Raw genomic sequence first — 14,262 nt, forward strand, 5'->3', positions numbered from 1 at the left:
CCTGATACAAGAACGGCTGGATAGAGCCTTAGCGAACCAGCAATGGCTTCAAAAATTTAAAAACGCAGAGATAACTCATTTGGACGGAGTAGGGTCAGATCACCTTCCTATTCTCATGTCTAATCGCATCGAGAGTAAGAACAAATCTAAACCTTTTAAGTTCATTCGTACTTGGATGTCTCATCCGGAATGCCACGACTTTATAGCCAGTAAATGGGAATCGAATAACGAACTCGATAAAAACATTCAAAACAATCTCCATAAGTTGAGTAAACACCTTACCAACTGGAATAAAAATGTTTTTGGAAACATAGAACATAATATTAATGAGATAATTACGAAAATGCAGATTTGCCAGTGTAAAGCAGATCAGATTAACCTCAGTAGGAGACTAGAAGAGCTCTACAATCTTCAAGAAAGTTTGTGGAAGGAGAAATCGCGGAATAATTTTATCACTTTAGGTGATAAGAACACTAAATATTTCCACTCCCAAGCCATCCAGAGAAGTCGTAAAAACAAAATCCTGGCTATTAAAGACGACTCGGGTTCTTGGCAGGACAACCTCAATGATATTCATAATATTTTTTCATCCCATTTCCTGAATATTAGTTCCTCAGCCAGAACAGTGGTGGATGCCCAGATCCTTGAGCTCTTTCAACCTTCAATTTCAGATAGTCAAAATCAAGAGCTCACCAAGACGCCTGAAAAAATTGAAGTGGATGAAGCGATTAAGAGTTTAAAGAAAGAGGCTGCTCCTGGTCCTGATGGATTCCCTCCTTTCTTCTTTCAAGCCAACTGGGACACTGTTAGCCAAGACATCTATAGTATGGTAACCAACTTTTTCAACACAGCAACTCTTCCTCCTAATGTTAACCATACAAACATTTGTCTTATTCCTAAAACTACTGCACCACAAACTCCAGCAGACTTCCGTCCGATCAGCCTTCTCAACACAACTTATAAGATTATTACTAAGATCCTAGCAGATAGATTTAAACACACACTGACGAACATTATATCTCCTTTTCAATCGGCTTATGTCCCAGGTAGACAAATATCGGATAATATCATCATTGCTCAGGAAATGATTCACTCTTACAAGAAAATGAAAGGAAATAAAGGTTTCTTCGGTCTTAAACTTGATATGTCGAAAGCTTTTGACAGAGTGGAATGGAATTTTTTACAGGATATTATGCGTAAACTTGGATACGCAGAGCATTGGATCAACATGATCACTTCCTGTATTACCACTTCCTCGATGGCTGTTCTCATTAATGGGCAGCCAGGTCAGAGGTTCTTCCCTTCTAGGGGTATTAGACAGGGAGATCCTCTTTCTCCTTTTCTCTTCGCGGTGGTTATGGAAGGCCTCAGTAGGCTTATCATGGCTAAAGATGGCACCGAAGCCTTCACTGGGTTCCCGATTAGTAACTCGGGGATGGAGATCTCCCACCTTTTATTTGCCGATGACTGTATCATCTTTGGTAAAAACTCACTTGATAACATCCATAATCTAAAAAATCTGCTCCGTATCTTCTGTGATGCTTCAGGTCAAATTATCAATTACAATAAATCGAACATTTTCTTCTCGAAGAACTCTCATCCCAAGTTTAAAAGAATGATTACGAAGGCTCTCAAAGTCAAATACGCTTCGGCGTCGGAGAAATACTTGGGAGCCCAACTTTTCATAGGGGCTAACAAGACGAAAGTCTTTAATGAGTTAATAGATCAAATTAATAAGAAACTAAACAAATGGAATCATTCTTTTCTTTCGCAGGCAGGTCGAACGGTGGTCATATCTTCCGTGGCAGCTGCCGTACCTCGATACCAGATGCAATGTTTCGCTCTACCAAAGGGCGTGAGCAAACGCATCATGACTATTCAAAAGTCATTCTGGTGGGGTAAGTCTAAAGGAATCTGTACAAAGGCTTGGACATCCATATGTACCTCTAAAAGAGAGGGTGGTCTTGGAATACACCTCCCAGACATTGATAACAAAGCGTTTCTCTGCAAACTTGCCTGGAGGATCAGGACGGAGCCGGAGACTGCGTGGGTTCAAATGTTAAAAGCTAAATATTTCCCTCATACCGCCCGCCCAGGTAGCAGTAAAAACCACCACTCGTGGATATGGAAGAACATTAATAAAGTTTATAACCAGATGCAAGATCTTTCTATTTGGGAAATCCACAAAGGTACAGAGGTCAATATTTGGAATGACAGCTGGATTCCAGATACTCCTCCACCTCTCCAAAATGTCAAAAACTCTGACTTGGTAAAAGTCTCTCAGCTCTTAACAAATGATGATTGGAATGAAAACACGTTGGCGGAAACTTTTGATGTGGATACCAGTAAGATCATAAAAACGATCCCCATTGATAGTAGGGGAAACGATCAACTCAGATGGAAACTGTCGAAATCAGGGAAATTCACTATTAAATCCATGTATCATCACCTCAGAAATTCCATAGGAATATCCCAACCATCTCCACATAACTGGAATTTTATATGGTCGATCCCCACTATTCCTCGAATCCAAATCTTTATATGGAAGATTTGCAATAAGGCTTTACCTGTCAAGCACCGAATAGGAAAATATATAGGAAATGATTTCCTTTGCAATAAGTGTCCAGCTCAGGAAACTATGGAACACGCTCTTTTACATTGTCCTATGGCAAAAAACATATGGTTCTATTTTAATGTTATCACGGAAAATATCAACTCGATCATAGACTGGATTTTCTCTTGGCAGCACTCTCCCCAGAACAACACTACTGTTAACGGATCTCATTTCGCAACGATCCTTTGGTTTATATGGAAAATGAGGTGTGATAACTGCTTTCAACAAACCATTTTAGATACTTTATCGGTCATTAATAGCATTAAGAGCTTCCCGGAGAAGGGGATAGTACAGAACAGTAAGAGTCTTTCTAAAACTGTGGATACTTGGAAACCGCCTGTAGATCCTTTCATCAAAATCAATGTAGACGCTTCATTCATCTCGGTGTCCGAGAATATTGGGATTGGCATCATTGCTCATAATGCTGACTCAAGGTTTATCACAGCCCTTGCATCCATGGATAGAGCAAGAAATAGCGAAGAAGGTGAAGCCGTGGCCATCTTGAAAGGTCTCCTCTGGGCCCTCCAAAACAACCATAAGAATATTATTATCGAAAGTGATAATATAAATCTAATCAACCACCTCAATAATCAGAAGCACACCATCCACTGGTACTCGAATATCCACATTAAGAAGATAAAGGAAGCGGCAAAAACTCTTGACAAGGTCCTCTTCACCTACACTCACAGAAAGATGAATGATAAAGCAGACGCCTTAGCTAAATGGGCAAGAAAGAAGAAGTTGTCAAAGTTGTGGAAAGTTATTCCTTCTTTTTTAGTTCATAAGTATTGTAATAATGTACTACTCTAATTTTACTTAATGTATTCTCTTAACAAAAAAAAAAAAGTACACAACTATTTAAATTGGATACATCCTGGCTAGAGTATGTATTCCACCAAGATATAGAGACAGGAAGTAAAACATTTTATCTCTAGAACTTTTTTTTTTTGAAATATTTTATCTCTAGAACTTGTTGGATACATGATATGTCCTGGCACTGGCTGACTGGCAGGTAGACATTTTCCTCTCCTGTACAAATTCTTGGTATTTATTTAACATAAATGTGACTGGCATGAAATTATTCAAATGATTGACTTTATAGATAACAAATCTTTGGATTTAGTCTTGTGGATTTAATCCTTTAAATATTCTTTAAGAGCTATTATTGTCAAAGTGATATCATTATTCCACACATATATATATATATATATATATATATATATATATATAAGTTTTCTCTTTATCGGTATTTTGAAGATTAAGTCTGGGTTCTGCTCATCTTTGTAAGTTTTCTCTTTATCTCTTATGTTAAACGATCCTTCTTCTTAATTTGGTATCAGAGCCATGATAGCTTAAATCCGAATTAGAGGAGAATATGTAGATATAGAATAAATCCGAATTATGATAGTTAGAAATTTCCTTTTAGAAATTTGTACTTAAAAATAATTTATTATAATCCTTGAATTATGGTACGTCACCCAAGTCGCGTATGGGTTTAGATCCGTTGTTGCCGGGTAGGCGTTGAGGATCGTTTGATACCCTTTAAACCGTTGACAGACGTGTAATTTAATGATTATATATAAATATTTTTAAGAATATAATTTTAAAGGAAATTACTAAAAATCATAATCTGCTATTTATGCTATGTCTATATGATTTCCTCTAATTTAATTCAATGAATCAATTGGATTCTCGAGACTTAACTGAAAGTTCTATAAAGAACTCCGTAATTGAAGAGTTTGACCAAACTAAACAATTAAATCAATGGACCATACCCGCAATAAAATCAAATAAAATCTATAAAAAAGGATTTTTTGATTTCATTAGCCAAAATAATATCAAGACTCTTGAACAGTCAATCGGACTTGACCAAGAAGTCAAAACCCTTAGACTTTTGAGTCTTAAAGATATTGAAAAGTATTTAAAATCTAAATACAACTACCTGCACGTTGGATGCATTCAAATAGCATTCAAACCTTTGACTTTGGCCGGATTAAATGCCAGTATCTTATCCTATTTGCGAGATGCTAGGTGTTTGGATTTCTTACCATCTTTAATGGGAATAATCCAAACTAGTTTATGCCATGGACCGGTTTATTTTAATGTTTACCCGAATTTGACCTTATCTTTGACAGATAGAAATCTGTTTGAGGCCGTGTCCCTGCATATTCAAACACAGGGATATAATTATCTCCCTGGATCTGAGACAATATCAGTAATATATAGGATTCATTATAAGGTAATGAATACCTTGACTCCTAACGCAATACTGCGTAGTGAACCAGGCAAGACTATAGTAATAGATAGTAATTGCTTGACTACTAATGTTGCAATTCCGAAGTTAATTAAATGGGAAGAAATTGACTTTCCACATGAATGGGTTGTACAGGATGCTGTACCACCTGTCAATATTATGAACAGGAATTTAAATCAAATAACCCAAACACCTGAGGGAGATGTTGAAATAACATTTGCCCCTAATAAAATCAGTAAACTAAGCTTAACTAGAAGCTCTTCCGCCAAAAGGATAGAAGACTATAAAGTCTCATATCCTAGTAGTTTATCTAGATACTCTGTATCAAATGATGAACTTAAAGAGCAGATCATCCGAGGATTAAAGATTTCTGATCAACAAATTCCACATGGAGTATATGTTGAACAGACAACTGAACAGGAGAAAGAACAAAGGACTTCTCCGACTCAATCTGAAATGAGTTTCCATTTATAAAATTTTATGGATTATAGTCCAGGATCAATACCTAGACAGTGGCTTAATCAGGAGCTCATGATGACAAAACATGAAGCTTTCCGAAATTGGTTTTTTGCAGCCTTTAATAGTAGGACTCTTGAAAATATTAAAAATATTTATTATCAAGAGTTAGAAAGGGATCAAAAAATGACAACCTTTACTATTTGGTTTCATAATTGGTACCCTAATCAGAAAACTATCCATGTTATAGAAGATTATACAAAAATGTGGACTAAGAGTGATGGAACTAAGATTAATTCTATTCATCCTCCACCTGAAGCCTTGACTCTTAAAAATGACAATGAAAGTAAAGCACTAGAAGCAGTTCCATATGCTATACCTAGTGAATCAGTAACTACCGTCATAAAACAGCACAATCATACCAATCTAAGTCTTCAGACTATTGGTAGTCAATTAATCAGAATTGAAAATACTATTCATAATCAATTGAGTAGTATTGAAGAAAAACTTAAGGATACACCTAAAGTTTTATCTACCAAGGTTGAATCCACTTCAAAAAATAAAGACAAAGAAATTGTTGAAGTAGATGTTAAACCTAGTCCAGAAATCAAAGACTTTAAACTGTCTGATAAACAGGATATAGACTTTGCTAATTTAATCATTGAAAGAATGAAAAATTTAAAGATTAATATTATTAGCAAAGATTCTAGTACTGAAAACTCTGATCTTGAGTCTGGACCAGATATCAGTAAAGTTCAAACCATGTTATATAAACTTGGTAATGAACCTAATACAGGTTTTAAGACTTATTATAAAAGACCTACTCCTCAAGATCTCCTCTTTGAGGAAGACTTTTATCAAAATCAGAATTCTTATAATGGTCGTTCCATTTATGAATGGAATATTGATGGTCTTTCAGAATATCAAATTTATGAAGTTGTTCATAAAATGTTAATGTATGCCAGCATTTGCAAAGCTAGTGGAAATGATGATTCGGCTGTGGCTAAATTCATTGTTACTGGTTTTGTTGGTGCCTTAAAAGGATGGTGGGATAATGTTCTCACTGTTGCCCAGCAGACTGAAATTTTCACAGCTACAAAACCTGAACCAAATACTGCACAAGTTAAACCTGATGCAGTTTATACTTTACTTCAGACTATTCTTTTGCATTTTGTGGGGAGTCATCCTCAAAGACAAGAGAAAAGTCGAGAACTTTTACAGAACCTTAGATGTCCATCTTTAACCCATTTTAGATGGTATAAAGATGTCTTTATCTGTAAAGTTATGCAACGCAATGATGCTAATTCTGAATATTGGAAGGCTAAGTTCATTGATGGACTTCCTCCTCTTTTTGCTGAAAAAGTTAGACAAAGACTAAGAGATCAAAATAATGAAAACATCATCTCTTATAGTTATCTAACTTATGGACATATAATTACTACTTGTGTTCAAACTGGATTAGAAATTTGTAATGATATGAAATTACAATACCAATTGAAAAAACAGAATTTGCATGGGAAAAAAGAAATTGGTGAATTCTGTAGTCAATTTGCATATGATATGAAAATTGATTATCCAAAATCTCATAAAAAGAATTCTAGAGATTCGAAAGAGTATTCTCGAAAATCTTATTATAAGAAAAGAAGAAAATACAAACAGAATAAAGAAATTTATTATCAGAAGCCTCGACATAAGAAAAGATTTAAAGGAAATTATATTCCTAATAAATCTGAAACAAAATCAGGACAAAAAACAAGTAATAAAACTTGTTTTAAATGCGGAAAAATAGGGCATTATGCTAATAAATGTTCTACAAAAAGAAAACTGAATGAATTAAAAATTGATGACAATCTAAAAGCTGAATTAAGCAAAGTTTTCCTGACCTCTAATACTGAAGAAGAATCTTCATCTTCTAGTGACTCTGAGGATGTCAATGAAATTGACTTTCTATCTTCTAGCCAATCAGAAGATATATCTGAAAAGGAACCTTGTTCAGGACAATGTTCTAAAAACCAAGACTATTGGAAAGCCATTGTAGAAATGAATGGCTTGAGTATTAATGTTTTAACGGATACTCAATCAGAAATAATATCTATGATAGATAAAGTAACAGACCCTCTGCTAAAAAGTAAAATATTACAATTTTGCTTAGAACAGACAAAAAACTCTCCTAGTTCCTTTGAGAAACCGAATATTACTAAACATTACAGTATGAAATAAGTACTTCAAAGACTTGAAGGAAAACCAGAAACTTCTTTAAAACCTTCTACTTCTCAAGATTTAAGAAGTGAGGTAAATATAGTTAAATCTGAAATAAAACTCATCAGAGAAGAGTTAGATAACCAGAATATCAGACTTATTCAATTAGAAAGTCTAGCTGAAAAACATCAATCAAAAGATAAATCGATTGCTATTCTAAACACAGAACCATCTAGTATTTTAGATAATAATCTTATCTTTTTAAATACTATGCAGAAAATTACCTATCAGAAATGGTATATAAGTATTAATATTGTTATCAACAAAGAATATACCATTACTAATGCAGTAGCATTGGTGGATAGCGGAGCTGACATGAACTGTATTAGAGAAGGTTTAGTTCCGACTAAATACTTCGAAAAAACCGTACAATCTCTACATTCTGCAAGTGGAGATAGAATGCCAATTAATTATAAGCTACCTGAAGCTTATATTTGTAATAAAGGAATCTGTATTCCACAAACCTTTATTTTAATCCGAAATTTATCTCAAGAAGTTATTCTGGGAACTCCATTTATTAATTTATTTTTCCCTTATGACAAGATAGATGAAACCGGATTATATGCTAGTTTTCAGAATCATAAAATACATTTTGAATTTATTACTAGCCCTGAAACCAGGACTTTAAATGAGTTAGAATATTTAATTAATTCTAAAACTGCTCATTTAAACTTCTTACAAGAAGAAATACATAATTTGAATATTTCCGAGAAATTGAACTCCCCAGAAATAAAACTAAAAATCAAAGAAATTGAAAATCAATTTCTAACCGAAGTTTGTAGCAATATTCCCAATGCTTTTTGGGAAAGGAAAAAATATATTGTATCTTTACCTTATAAACCTGAATTTGATGAAAAAACTCAGATTCCGACTAAGGCTCGTCCTAGTCAAATGAATGCTGAATATCTTGAACTTTGTAAGAAAGAAATTCAAGATTTATTAGAAAAGAAGCTTATCAGAAAAAGTTATTCACCATGGAGTTGTACCGCTTTCTATGTGAATAAAGCAGCTGAAAAGGAAAGAGGTGTTCCAAGGCTTGTAGTAAATTACAAACCTTTGAATGATGCTCTGAAATGGATTAGATATCCTATTCCAAACAAAAAAGATCTTTTAGATAGATTGCATTCTGCAAAAATATTTTCTAAATTTGATCTTAAATCTGGATACTATCAGATTCAACTAACTGAAGAAGATAGATATAAAACTGCATTTACTGTACCCTTTGGGCATTATGAATGGAATGTTATGCCATTCGGTTTAAAAAATGCCCCTTCAGAATTTCAAAATATTATGAACGATATTTTTATTCCGTATTCAAATTTTACTATTGTCTATATAGATGATATATTAGTATTTTCATCTAATATAGATCAACATTTTAGACATCTTAGAATTACAAAAGATGTTATCAGAAAAAATGGTTTAGTCATATCTGCACCTAAAATGAAACTCTTTCAAACTGAAGTTAGATTTCTAGGACAGAATATTAGTCAAGGGACAATAATCCCTATTGACAGAAGCATTGAATTTGCCTCTAAATTTCCTGATGAAATTAGAGACAAAAATCAATTGCAAAGATTTTTAGGAAGTCTTAATTATATAGCAGACTACTACCAGAATATAGCAATGGATAGTGCTATTTTATATGATAGGCTTAAAAAGAATCCATTACCTTGGGATGATCAGCATACCCAAGCAGTCCGAAAAATCAAACTTAGAGTAAAACAATTACCATGTCTAGGGTTAGCAAACCCTCAATGGTTCAAAATTGTTGAAACGGATGCCTCTGATATTGGTTATGGAGGTATTCTAAAACAGAAAAACCCTTCTACTAATAAAGAAGAATTACTTAGATTCGCATCTGGAATGTGGAAGAATGCTCAGAAAAATTATTCCACCATCAAAAAAGAAATGTTATCAATAGTCAAATGCATTTCTAAATTTCAAGATGATTTATTAAATCAATCTTTTCTACTCCGTATTGACTGTAGTGCTGCAAAAGATATTTTGCAAAAGGATGTAAAAAATTTAGTTTCTAAACAAATTTTTGCAAGATGGCAATCTGAATTATCTGCATTCGATTTTAAAATTGAATATATTAAAGGAAATCAGAACTCTCTTCCTGATTTTTTAACCCGTGAATTTTTGCAGGATAAAGATGGAACCACCTGATAAAGGAGCAGGAGGATCTAGATATCCGAAGAAAGTAAATCAGAAAAAAGGGAAGTTTTCTTCTCTATCAGAATTCCCTGTAGTAGGATCATCCTCTCAGGATAAACTCAATCCGAAACTAACTGCTAAAGATATCCTAAAAAAGGAAATCATTTATGCTAAAAAGTTAATAACTGAAAAAATTCTATCTGTATCCTTAGAAGATGTCCAGTGGAGACATGATCCATGGCACATCAAAGAACGGTACTTAGGAGTACAAAACTATCCTATCCAAGATGGCAAGCATAGATATATCTATGAAGCCATTTTGAATGAAACAGAATCTGTACAAATGGTACACCACCATTATAATCTGAAAGACAGTAAGTCTCCTATAACACATTCTAAGTGTTATATAGTAAAAGTCTTACATATAACAGAATGGGCTCTTGACCCCTCAAGACCCAGAAGCCTGAAATTGAATGGTCAAAACTATAATTATTGGGATTATGTTTTGGCATGGTCATTCATGTTCTATTATCAGAATCCGATCAAGAAACACTCCTGGTTTATCAGTATTAACCCTGAAATTGTTAAAGGAAAAGGTTTCCCTCTCTGGTTTCTGCATTGGTGGGAGAAATTCGGTCCAGAACTGAGTTTCTTACTAGATACACTGAAAGACCCTTGGCTAAAATGGTATGAGTATCATCCAAAGCTCAAGGGAAAAACTGCAGAAAAAACCCCAAAAGGGTTATCAGCACTCTGTTATATGGCAGAGTTCAAAATACCATGGATATGGAGATGGGATCTAGAATTTCACTTTGATGATCTATTAATTCCATGTATTAGCAGAACTTTTCATTACAAATGGTGGGATGGATTTCCTATTACAGATACCCATAAACTCATTTGTCAAACTGTAATTGAGTATGAAAATGCCTATAAGGCTACTCAAAAATCCGTATCTATTTCACCTTCTGATAATATTTTCCAATTTTTATTGGATGATATTCAGAAAAAATATCCGAACCTTTCATCTGTAGATCAACAGATTAAAGCTATGGAAATAATTAAAAATCAATTCCTAGCTCATCATCAGAAGCAAGATATAGATGACTCGTCATCTCAAGAAAACCAGTATGCTGTATTGGCTGGAGAAAGCCAAGATCCGAATGAGGATTTCGATGACTCAAAATCAGCAAAATCGGATACCTCAATGGCAGATTACTGGGATGCTATCATCGAAGTGCATTCTCAGAAGTTACTAAAATCTGCAAAAGGCAAACAAAAAGATCAGTAGTTTGCTACAGTTACTGTACAATTGTACAGTAAATCCGTATTTCAGTATTATTCGACAGTATCAGCATCTAGAAGACACTATTCAAAATATTGATTGTCAGCTTAAATAGTAAAGGTCAAGACTGTTTCGACAGGAAGAGTCAAGAACTATTTTGACAGGAAGAGTCAAGAACTATTTCGACAGGAAGAGTCAAGAACTATTCTCAATAATAGAAGGCGGCTTACTGTGCCAACAGTAGATGGCGGCTTACTGTGACAAATAGTAAAAGGCAAATAGTAAAAGTCAATTTTACTATTCACTATTCATCAGAAGACGACGAAGTAGACCTGGAAACCGGAACTGTTCCGGTCATCTAAAAATTTTTATAAATTCCGAATGTTGGTTCATTCTGAACCTAAGTTTTTTCTTCTAAGTTTTTCCTTTTCAAGTTTCTAGTTTCTTCTCTCTTTCTCTGTCAAGCTCTGTAATAGTAGTTTGTAATTAAAGCTAGAAGATAAATAAAGCCGAAGTATTTTGAAGATTAAGTCTGGTTTGTGCTCTCCCATCTTTGTAAGTTTTCTCTTTATCGGTATTTTGAAGATTAAGTCTGGTTTGTGCTCATCTTTGTAAGTTTTCTCTTTATCTCTTATGTTAAACGATCCTAATGAAAACATCATCTCTTATAGTTATCTAACTTATGGACATATAATTACTACTTGTGTTCAAACTGGATTAGAAATTTGTAATGATATGAAATTACAATACCAATTGAAAAAACAGAATTTGCATGGGAAAAAAGAAATTGGTGAATTCTGTAGTCAATTTGCATATGATATGAAAATTGATTATCCAAAATCTCATAAAAGGAATTCTAGAGATTCGAAAGAGTATTCTCGAAAATCTTATTATAAGAAAAGAAGAAAATACAAACAGAATAAAGAAATTTATTATCAGAAGCCTCGACATAAGAAAAGATTTAAAGGAAATTATATTCCTAATAAATCTGAAACAAAATCAGGACAAAAAACAAGTAATAAAACTTGTTTTAAATGCGGAAAAATAGGGCATTATGCTAATAAATGTTCTACAAAAAGAAAACTGAATGAATTAAAAATTGATGACAATCTAAAAGCTGAATTAAGCAAAGTTTTCCTGACCTCTAATACTGAAGAAGAATGATGGAACTAAGATTAATTCTATTCATCCTCCACCTGAAGCCTTGACTCTTAAAAATGACAATGAAAGTAAAGCACTAGAAGCAGTTCCATATGCTATACCTAGTGAATCAGTAACTACCGTCATAAAACAGCACAATCATACCAATCTAAGTCTTCAGACTATTGGTAGTCAATTAATCAGAATTGAAAATACTATTCATAATCAATTGAGTAGTATTGAAGAAAAACTTAAGGATACACCTAAAGTTTTATCTACCAAGGTTGAATCCACTTCAAAAAATAAAGACAAAGAAATTGTTGAAGTAGATGTTAAACCTAGTCCAGAAATCAAAGACTTTAAACTGTCTGATAAACAGGATATAGACTTTGCTAATTTAATCATTGAAAGAATGAAAAATTTAAAGATTAATATTATTAGCCAAGATTCTAGTACTGAAAACTCTGATCTTGAGTCTGGACCAGATATCAGTAAAGTTCAAACCATGTTATATAAACTTGGTAATGAACCTAATACAGGTTTTAAGACCTATTATAAAAGACCTACTCCTCAAGATCTCCTCTTTGAGGAAGACTTTTATCAAAATCAGAATTCTTATAATGGTCGTTCCATTTATGAATGGAATATTGATGGTCTTTCAGAATATCAAATTTATTTTCTATTTTGAAGATTAAGTCTGGTGTCTAGTATTTTGAAGAATAAGTCTGGTTTCTGCTCTCCCATCTTTGTAAGTTTTCTCTTTATCTCTTATGTTAAACGATCCTTACAAATGGTATCAGAGCCATGATAGCTTAAATCCGAATTAGAGGAGAATATGTAGATATAGAATAAATCCGAATTATGATAGTTAGAAATTTCCTTTTAGAAATTTGTACTTAAAAATAATTTATTATAATCCTTGAATTATGGTACGTCACCCAAGTCGCGTATGGGTTTAGATCCGTTGTTGCCGGGTAGGCGTTGAGGATCGTTTGATACCCTTTAAACCGTTGACAGACGTGTAATTTAATGATTATATATAAATATTTTTAAGAATATAATTTTAAAGGAAATTACTAAAAATCATAATCTGCTATTTATGCTATGTCTATATGATTTCCTCTAATTTAATTCAATGAATCAATTGGATTCTCGAGACTTAACTGAAAGTTCTATAAAGAACTCCGTAATTGAAGAGTTTGACCAAACTAAACAATTAAATCAATGGACCATACCCGCAATAAAATCAAATAAAATCTATAAAAAAGGATTTTTTGATTTCATTAGTCAAAATAATATCAAGACTCTTGAACAGTCAATCGGACTTGACCAAGAAGTCAAAACCCTTAGACTTTTGAGTCTTAAAGATATTGAAAAGTATTTAAAATCTAAATACAACTACCTGCACGTTGGATGCATTCAAATAGCATTCAAACCTTTAACTTTGGCCGGATTAAATGCCAGTATCTTATCCTATTTGCGAGATGCTAGGTGTTTGGATTTCTTACCATCTTTAATGGGAATAATCCAAACTAGTTTATGCCATGGACCGGTTTATTTTAATGTTTACCCGAACTTGACCTTATCTTTGACAGATAGAAATCTGTTTGAGGCCGTGTCCCTGCATATTCAAACACAGGGATATAATTATCTCCCTGGATCTGAGACAATATCAGTAATATATAGGATTCATTATAAGGTAATGAATACCTTGACTCCTAACGCAATACTGCGTAGTGAACCAGGCAAGACTATAGTAATAGATAGTAATTGCTTGACTACTAATATTGCAATTCCGAAGTTAATTAAATGGGAAGAAATTGACTTTCCACATGAATGGGTTGTACAGGATGCTGTACCACCTGTCAATATTATGAACAGGAATTTAAATCAAATAACCCAAACACCTGAGGGAGATGTTGAAATAACATTTGCCCCTAATAAAATCAGTAAACTAAGCTTAACAAGAAGCTCTTCCGCCAAAAGGATAGAAGACTATAAAGTCTCATATCCTAGTAGTTTATCTAGATACTCTGTATCAAATGATGAACTTAAAGAGCAGATCATCCGAGGATTAAAGATTTCTGATCAACA

The sequence above is a fragment of the Eschscholzia californica genome, unplaced genomic scaffold (assembly GCF_041429995.1).
Source record: "Eschscholzia californica isolate CP2 unplaced genomic scaffold, dmEscCali1.0.p SCAF_3, whole genome shotgun sequence".
Classification (NCBI taxonomy): domain Eukaryota; kingdom Viridiplantae; phylum Streptophyta; class Magnoliopsida; order Ranunculales; family Papaveraceae; genus Eschscholzia; species Eschscholzia californica.